We start from the raw sequence: 10,255 nt of genomic DNA on the forward strand, positions 1-10,255 counted from the left end.
TTTTCCTATGACCCTTGTATCAATCACAGGGAGGAAGTTATGGCATCACCAGCCTTGTCCTTGGAAAGAGACATCAGTAAGCCTCTGGAGCTGAGAGGTCACCTGCCTGACCTCACAGCGGTCTGTGTTGTTGGAATGAAGGGCAGTGTGTTACATTCCTGTGGTGCTGGTCCCTATAGTCTGGGCTCAGTCTCAGCTGAAGGTCTCTTGGATTCTGTTCTCAGCCTCACTGCTTGGGAGAGTGAACTGATTCTCTAATCCTGCGGCTTTAGACATGGTTTGTCAACTGCTTTCTCCCGTGGTCTCTGGCCCAGGCTCACTCTGCATCTCTGACCTGGACCTTCAGAAGGGTCTGAAGAGAAATTGTCTTTGTCCTTATTTTGCGTGGGTGGTTTCATTTCCTTTATTTTTCCTCCAGCCCTGTAGGAGGGGCCTAGAAAGTAGGGAATTGAAAATGTGATCTAACGGGAAGAAATAGAGCACTTTGTTTTCAAATTAAGCATTCTTTAAGGGGTGATATTTAACAGATAATATGATTTATAAATATTGTTTCTTGAGGGCTCAGCTGCTGTATGAAATTGCTATGCAGAAGACGCTAACATAGAGACATTGTTTTGCTCTCGATAATAGTGGAGAAACCAAAGTCAACAGAAGGAACTTGCTAACTTTGTGGAGAATTATATTCACAAAGCACAACCAAGGAGTTTCAACTCAGCTGCTGAGATTATTATGGTATAGGTAGTTGGGAGAGAGATACCTATTTTGGAGTAAAGGAAAATGAAGGTGGGAGGGCTCTGTTGATCTGCCACAGAACAAGAGTGGTGGATGGATGAAACCAGCAGAAGAGCCACTGATCGGCCTGCCTCCGCAGCCTCCCTCACTCCCTTTCAGAAGTTCAGAGGAGATGTTCTTCCAGCTGTGTCTGTGGCTCTCTGCATTTTCACACTCCTCAGAGCCTTCTCAAGGGCCCCCTCCACTTTCTACCAACCTCAGACCTGCTGGGGGCCGTCTGGTGTGTGATCTGTGTCTACCTGTTTGCCAAGTTCTTAGCCCCTTCACCCCTCACAAGCTTGTGCATCCAGATATAAGTTCTCCTGACTCTACTTAAGAGTTGATGGGAATGCAGTTGAAGGGTTCTATGGCACAGAATCTACTGCTTTCGGAGGTAGGTCCCAGTGCCATTACTGGTTATAGAAGGGGTCACCAGAGTAAGAAATTGTTTAACGTTTTTGAACACCTCTTGCTTGGGTTCTTTATAGGATTATGTTGAGGATTACCTGATAAGCACATAATACAAAGCACTCACAAAGTGATTCTTGTGTGATTGGCCTATGATTTGAAGGAGTGCGGTGTCAAAAATAAATCTCTGAGTGACTCCAGCGGTAGATAAATTTAGGCTCAAAGGAAGGAAAACTTTGAATAGCTCAGGTTACCTTCTGAGAGTAAGTTCCCAACCTCAGACTGTTCAGCCCTGCTAGGCTCTAGAGAAGGGCTCTCCAGATTGGCTTCCAATTTCATGATTCCATGAACAATATGGGAAGAGCCTATATACGTGACAAGACGGGCCTATACTGCAGGCCTTCAGAAAACTGGGGTGAAATGAATTGTAGCGGCTGAGAAAGACTATATAATAAGTGTAAGGTGAACTATTGGAGCTTAGGGGAAGGAAGTTGGCAGAAAATTGTCTTGAGAGAACAGATAGACAATGTCAGCTCCATTCCAGAAAGCAAAGGGCAGAGAGGAGAGGAGTCTGACACACAAGGATGGAAAATCACCTTTGATCTCTACAGACTGCCCATCCCAGCAGCTACCGCTTTCATGCTGTGGAGGGCCTATCTAACCCCAACGGTTGGGAAGCTGGTCCTCCCACAGCTGCTGACACTGGAGCTGCCATGCTGTCATCAAACCTTAAAGCCAAGGGGCCAGCGAGGTTGAAAGTCCTCAGTCTGCAGGATCTTCATTGAATTCCTGGCCTCCCTGACCTGCTGGCCTTCTCAGGCAGTCTGGCTGGTCCCCAGTGGGAGACAGTGCAGAGGCATCATGGGTCCCTCTGCACCAGTCTACAAAGCCCTCAAAAATGCCAGTCAGAATGGTGTATTTCAGTATGTAATTACTGTCTAGAGACTTGTTGGACAGAGACAACATTTTGCAAGTTCTTACTGGCTTCCAGGCAAAACTTAGCTTGGAGTAGGGGAGATACCATTTACCCTTGCTGACCATGCCCCAGCCTAGTTTGTCATTTTAGAATGTAACATTCTAGTAAATGCCACTCCCTAGACCTGGGTTTGGCCCCCCAACAGATGCAAACCAAAAACACCCTGGCCAGCATCAGTAGTTCACAGCTCTGTGCCAGCCTGAACATGGAGACTGGATGTTGGAACCTGTAGAAATCAAAGCAGCCTAGTAGGCTGGATTCATAGCCTGGCTGAAGGGCCTCTAGGGGTCCCTGAACCAGGAAAGATGGACTTCCCTCAACCCCACCTCCCTCCAAGTGGGCTTCATTGTACTTTGTGCTTCCCCCATTATAAGCTGCTTGCCATTATTAAAGTTGTAGATTCACTTTACCTTGATAGCCTAGAAAGCCAGACCATGGCTTACTCATCTTTGTGCCTTCTGTACCTGCCACAGATGAAGAGATCAGCATCCAAGGTGTTTATTGGGGCTGCTCCTGGGACCAACACCAGGACTGAGCAGAGGGAGAAGTTTAGCAGTACTGAAGGCCTCAGTCAGCCCCACATTCTGGAGCTAAGTAGCCTTGCAGAGTTGATACCATGGCTCAGGCAGACCTTTATTCTGCTGAGTTGATCAGTTTGAATGCTGGCTGCTACTGGAGGATGCGAAGTTGAGAGGACGTTTTCAGTGGAGGCAATTTCCCCAAAGGAGCTTAACAGCTGAGGACTTTGCCAGGGCAGCAAGTCCTTCATTCCTGAGAGGAGGTCTGGGTAGCTCATCACAGCATCTGCCAGAATGTCTACCATATAAGTAGGTGCTCAGTAAGAATGCTTGAGAAATGAGTCTTTTGGGGAAGTTATTTGAGGAAAAGTAGAGAATGATATTGGAGAGAGCAAAACCTAAGAAACCAGCCAAAAGGCCTTAACCAAAATTTAGTCCCAAGGGCATGGCTCAGCAATGCGCAGCTGGGGGTGGGGGTGGGGTGGGGAGCAGGACTCAGCAAGGGGTTGTCTGCTCTGCCTAAACAGGGAAGGACTTTTTTTCTGGACCTTCTTTGTTTTTAGATCTTGTTCCCTTTCAAGACAATATTAAGGAAATAATGACAGTAAATATTTATTGGGCTCTTACTGTGTAATAAGCAGTGTTGTAAGTTCTTTATTGGCGCACTTTCTTGTCAATTTTCGCAACCCTATTCTCATAGATGAAAAAACAGGAAGTTGACATAGGAGGCAGCAGGACTGAGACCCAGGCCAGTCTGGCTCTGGAGCGCAGCTCTTACTGTCATGCTGTACTATCTACTGCTCAGCTGCTAGTGTGACCTGCTCAGTCACTTAAAACTCATCATTGCATGGGGCAGAGGTGGGAGGTAGGGGATTTGAACAAGCTTTTCTCTCAGGGGAGCAAGCTGATGACTAGGAGTACCTGGCATTGGCTGACACACTGGGTGTTGTGTGAAGCTATTTGTTACCTTAATGACTAAAAACAGGTGGTATAGTGGAAGAGTCATGCCCAGGGATTAGCCCAGCTCTACCATTAATGGCATCTTGGGCAAGTCAGCCTCTCCTGAGTAAATTATCCATAAGATGAGCACAACACAACTTATTCGATTCTTTGGGTAGTTGGAAGGATTAAATGAGCCCTGTGTGAGCTGAATAAAATTTTGTATAAACTGTAAAGAGCTGTGGATCCAAAAGGTGTCATTTCATGGATGGAGTGGCAGCAGCCTGGGGCCTCCTCTGGAGACACACAGACTCGCACATGTGCACACAAACACTCCAGCTGTCATCAAGATGATTGCCCCAGGAGGGCCACCCACAGCCCTCATCTGCTGAGCCAGGCATCAGAAAGCATACGTGCAGGTGCGCAGCATGAGACTGCCTGGCACCTGCTGAGTTGCATAGGGTAAGGGAGAAATCACCATGCAATTTAAGCCCGTTCTAATAATACATACAGGTCATGTCCTGTTGGTAATTCTAGGGTTCTGTTTTCTTTATATTAAATAAATGGGTGGTTTGGAAGTGATTTCTGCTTTCCTGCATATACAGAGAGGCCTTTGAAACCCGAAATTAGAATAAATATTTGTCAGCCCATGCCATAGCATTTCTGACACTGAGGACTGTTTTCACAAATGTTTTCTTTCAGTCTTGTCTTCCCCATAGCCTGTTATTAAGATACTCCTGATGAGTTCCTTTCATTTTGCAGAACTGGAGCTTGAGGCAGAAGGATAAGTGTCTTGCTTAGATTCAGATACCTCTGTGCATGCAGAGATGGGGCAAGAACCGAGGTATCTGGGTCCCCAGCCTTCTCACACCTCTCCAGGCCACTGTTCCCAACTTTGTTCCACATTGATTCATACAGTGGGTAACATTCTCATGTCACACATGCCCATGAGTATGCTTAGGGTCATGTTACCTTCTGTCATTTCAGGGAAGTGTTTTGAACCTGGAATGAGGGGGAGTGACTGTGAATCTGATTTAACTTGTTTTTACCTGTAAATTAGGGAGCCAGCTCGAGTCAGAAAGAAATACCTGTGAGTCTGGATTGTATTAGATAATAGTTGTGTGACTTGTCAAATTAAGCCTTAGTGCCTCAGTTTCCTGATCTGTAAAATGAGAATGATCCTTACATTGTAGGGTTATGGTGAATAATAAGATAATACCAGCAAAACTCACTATGGTTCCTAATGGTTCCATAAATGTTAACCATTTCAATTAGTATTTGTTGCGACCATCATTGTTTTATTAATTTTTAGAGAGAGATGATTCTCTGTGGCTGAAAACCAACTTATTTAGCCACGGTGCCTCAGCCAAAATGACAGGTACCCACACCTCCTACTTTTTAAAGTCTGTCTGATCCAAATTGCCTAAAGGAGAGTCATATCTACCCACAGTGCCCATCCCAGCACTGCACAGAAGGGTAGCCAGAGTGCCTAATAGGAGACTCCTGTAGAAATGAATGAATCAAGCAGGCATTCAATCTGGTGCCAACAAAGTTCTAATGACAGCACCAACCTAGTTTTGATTCCATGTTCACGAAGCAATCCCATGAGGGTCTCTCTCCCCTGATGGTGGCCTACTAGGGAAAAGGTGGCCAAAGCCTGAACCCTGGACCCGGACAGGGCTGGCTGCCCTGCCTGGCCCCACCACTTAATAGCTCAGTTCACTGGACCAAGTTCTGTAACCTCTTAAAGTACAATTTCCCTCTGGATAAGGAGGGATGCTAATTTGCATAAGGTTATTGAAAAGATTTAAGAGAATCCACAGGGAAGGGAGGAATGCCTCCTAAGGAAGGTGAGTTCTGTTAAATGAAAAGCCCTAATGTTCTCCACATTGTGGGAGGGGGAACGGTTTGGGGTTGTCTGGCTTTCCCAAATGTGGTGGGAAGACTGGAGTTACGATCTCATTGCAGAGAGAAGGCAAGAGAAGAGGTGCATGTGACCTCAATTTGGAACACCTCGGTGAATGAGGTGAGAGACCGCTGCCAGTTTCCCAAAGGTGGGGTGTCTAAAGGACACTTAAGAATAATGACAGTCTCTTCACTGATTTGAAGTTATTTGCATTTCTGAGATGCAAAGCCCTCTCAGTTATCGCAACCCTTTAATAAAGTCACATATTAGTGACTTATGTTGTTGCTTTTATTTTCTCTTTTTGAAATCAAGGAAGGGACTGGATCAATGCAGCGTGCAGCAGATAAAATAAGGAAGCAGGAGTTTTGAGCCAGAGGTGATCACTTGGCTGACCTGATCATAGGGATGAAAAAAAATGCCCAACTGCTGTAAACTTGCAGAACACTTAGAAAGGGCTTTAATACACAACTTAAGAACTTTCCCTGTATTTTCAGACTTTTTTTTTTTTTTTTTTTTACTAGTATGATTGCTGCACTTTTGGAGCTATTGCTTTAAGTTTAGAGCCACTTTAGACCTGATAAAGTGTCTCAAGGTTGACAAAAAACATAATGAACATATGAAAAATAACAATATATTGCTAAATATGTTTATCCTATCTACGCTTCTGTCTCATGGTTTAGGCTAGGCTAAACATACTCATTTAAGCAACATCGCTCCATTCATTTGTGAAGTTCTGAGGGCTTCACTGAGGCTGTAGGATGCACCTCCACTTACACATCAGCAGGTTGCTGGCAGGAGGCCTCAGTTCCTCACCATGTGGATGTCTCCCAGAGCTGCTTGAGTTTTCTCACAGCACGGTGCCTGGCTTTCTCAGAGCAAGTCAACCTGGAATGACAGCCACATGCCTTTTGTGATATTCTCATAAATCCCCCACCATTACTTCCATCACATTCTGTTAGAAGCAATTCACTCAGAACAGACCGTGCTCAAGGGCAGGGCAGTTGGGCTCCACTTTTTCAAGGGAGAGTATTAAGGAATCTGTGGACTTATTTTAAAGTCACTACAATAGGTATTGTAGTTTTAATGTTTAGGCTTGTGCAAACTGTGTATGTGTGTGTGTATATATATATCCATGTATATATATATATATATATATACATGGATATATATCCATATCAACTATCTCTGTGTGTATCTTTATTCATGAACGTAGTATGTATAATTGCATTTTACAGCTGCAGTACCCTTGCTATTTTGTATTTCTTTAAACTTAACATTATCTTGCCCTGACTGATGTGGCTCAGTGAATTGAGTACCAGCTTGTGAACCAAAAGGTTGCCAGTCAGGGCACATGCCTGGGTTGCAGGCAAGGTCCCCAGTTGGGGGCCTGCGAGAAGCAATCAATGTATCTGTCACACATTGATGCTTCTCTCCCTCTCTTTCTCCCTTCCTTCCCCTCTCTCTAAAAATAAATAAGTAAAATCTTTAAAAAATAAAATAAAATTAACATCTTTATTTCAAAAACTCATTTTCTTTTTTATAATTGCTGTTATGGTTTTCATTATGAAAAATTTTTATGAGCAGATGTACCATGGCTTATTTAACCTTATACCTATTTTTGTCCATTTGGGTTGCTTCTAAATTTTCACTATTATGAATAAATGCTACAGTGAAACATCTGCATGCACATTATCCAAGTTTTCAATTAGTAATATAGGAATTGGAATATTTACACCAAAGAACTATAATAATTAAATGAGATAACATGTATAAAGCACCTGATACAGAACTTTTCATACAACAGATATAAAATAAACAATGGCCACTATATTATCAGAATGTAATTCATACTGATTTTGACTGAACTTTCTTTTGTGTACATGTTAAGACTTAGAAGAGAAAAAGAAATCGAGGCAATTTTACAGCATCTGAACGGATGTATCAAGGCTGCAGTTATTCATTAATGAACTGACACAGTTCTCTGCACTCAGTATCCTCATTCACACATTTAAAAAACTTTCTTGAACTTTTCCCCTCATATACAGTAGCTTTATTTTTCTACAGTATCTTAGAAATCTTATTTAGATAAGTTGTCATGCTAGGAATTTTGACATCAACTATCCATCATCTGTCCATCATCTTTGTCTATATCTCTCTCTCAGCATCGTATTCCCAAATGCCTGTTGAGCATTGGAGATTTTATGCTTCTGAGACTAAAAATACAGACAAATTTCATGCAGCAAAATGCATTGAACTGCATAGAAAACTCAAACCCACAACTCAAAGGACAGTTGAACTTGTAGAAAGGCTACAAATCAAGGTAGACAGTGTCAGAAAAGTAAACAGAAATTCAGGCAATTCCTGCTAAAGGAAGAAGGGAAGCGGCATAGTCTGTCTCAAGGTAACTCACTGACTTTGTTTAAAAAAAAATCCTTCCTCCAAAAATAATCTCCTTTTTCTCCTTCTGGGTTCTCATGGCTATTCTGCCTTGAAATGAGCATCTGTTGCATCCAAGTTGCAGGACAAGGGATTCATCCCAGAATCCCTCATGGGGCCACCATGGACCCAGGTACATAATAGGGATACCCAGAAAGGTTTGTGGAAAGGAATCTTCATCTCCATAGCTTCAGTTCACTGGCAAGTCCATAGGAGTCTTTGTATGCTTTGATGGTATGTGTGATTCTTTTGTTTGGAACACCTGGTGCAACTCATTTGGGAACAAAAATATAGCGGAGCACTGTTTGGACATTCCTGTCACCAAGGTTGCAGGTCCAGATATTAATTGTGGCCCTGGTTGGTGTGGCTCAGTGGACTGAGCGCTGGCCTGCAAACTGAAAGGCTGCTGGTTTGGTTCCCTGTCAGAGCACATATCTGGATTGGGGGCGAGGTCCCCAGTTGGGGGCATGCGAGAAGCAACCATGTATCTCTCACACATTAATGTTTCTCTTCCTCTCTTTCTCCCTCCCTTTCCCTCTCTCTAAAAAAGTAAATAAAATCTAAAAAATATTAGTTGTGCATTTCTGTTGCTATGGCAAGCCTTAATCTTGAACTCACACAAAAAATAGATGCTGTATATTCTCTCTTCTTTTTCAGCACAAATTTTAAACTATTATGGAAAATTGCAGACGTGTACAAGAGTCGAAAAACAGAATAATGAATTCCTATGTACACGTTGTGCAGCTTCAACAATTATCCTAAACAGTTCAGGTTAGTTACTCTGCCTGCCCTGTGAATCCTGCCTTCGTCTCTACCATTCGCCACCGCCCCCATCCCTGCACCAGCATAATGAGTGTATTAGTGTTACATACTCTCATCAGGAAGCATATGTTTGGTTGTGGTTTTGTGATAGCTTTATTAATTATGACTGGACAAACTTCAGTTTTTGGTTTCCTCTCATTTTCTTTGCAGTTTATAAAAGATTTTCTTATAGAATTATATAGTGTAAAATGTCATTATGCATACAGCCATTTTTTAGTAATCATGATTATACTACATAAATCAACACATCACAGAGATGTAATTTTCTTGCAAGAAGTAAAATTCTTTTTAAAAGTAGACTTTATGCTTTAAAAAATGTTTTTTAAGTGTTTAGTTATTTTTAGAGAGAGGGGAAGGGAGGAGAAAGAGAGGAAGAGAAACATCAATGTGTGGTTGCCTCTCACACACACACAACCAGGGACCTGACCTGCAACCCACGTATGTACGACCCATGGGCATGGACTTGGGGGGAGGGTGCTGGGGGAAGGGTGGTGCTGGGCAGAGGGGAGCAAAGGGGAAAAAATTGGAACTATTGTAACAATATAATCAATAAAATATACTTTAAAAACATTTTTTAAATGTTTAGTTAGTTATTTTTAGAGGGGAAGGGAGGGAGAAAGAGAGGAAGAGAAACATCAATGTGTGGTTGCCTCTCACATACACACAACCAGGGGCCTGACCTGCAACCCAGGTATGTACACTGGCTGGAAATCAAACCAGCAGCCCCCTGGTTTGCAGGCCAGTGATCAATCCATTGAGCCACACCAGCCAGGGTGACTTTATGCTTTTATAGAGCAGTTTTAGGTTCACAGCAAAACTGAGGGAAAGGTACATAGACTTCTTATATGCCCCCTGCATAACCTCCCTGATTGTCAACATCCCCCGCCAGAGTGGTAGATTTGTTTCAACTGATAAACCTAGGTTGACACATCATCACCCGAAGTCCATAGTTTACATTAGGGTTCACTCTTGCTGTAGTACATTCTGTGGGTTTGGACAAATGTATAATGACATGTATCCACCATTATTGTGTCATATAGAGTAGTTTCATTGCCCTAAAAGTGCTCTTAAACTTTCAAAAACTTAAAGTATTCTTGCCCTGAACAGTATGGCTCAGTTGGGTGAGCATCATCCGGCAAAGCAAAGGTCTCAGTCAGGGCACATGCAAAAGACAGCTGATCCTTGTTTCTCTCTCACATCGATGTTTCTCTCCCTCTATTTCTCTCTCCCTACCCCTCTCTGTAAAAATAAATAATGTCTTCTTTTAAAAAGTATTAAATATAAATAAAAAGTATTCTTTCCCTGGCTGGGTGGCTCAGTTAGTTGGAACATCATCCTATACACCAAAAGGCTGCAGGGTTAATTCCCAGTCAGGAAACATACCTGGGCTGCAGGTTTGATTCCTGGTGGTGGCACATACAGGAAGCAACTGATCAATGTTTTTTTCTCTCTCCCTCTCCCCCCCTCTCTAAAAATCAA

The sequence above is a fragment of the Furipterus horrens genome, unplaced genomic scaffold (genome assembly GCF_987537825.1).
Source record: "Furipterus horrens unplaced genomic scaffold, mFurHor1.1.pri manual_scaffold_1, whole genome shotgun sequence".
NCBI classification, from domain to species: domain Eukaryota; kingdom Metazoa; phylum Chordata; class Mammalia; order Chiroptera; family Furipteridae; genus Furipterus; species Furipterus horrens.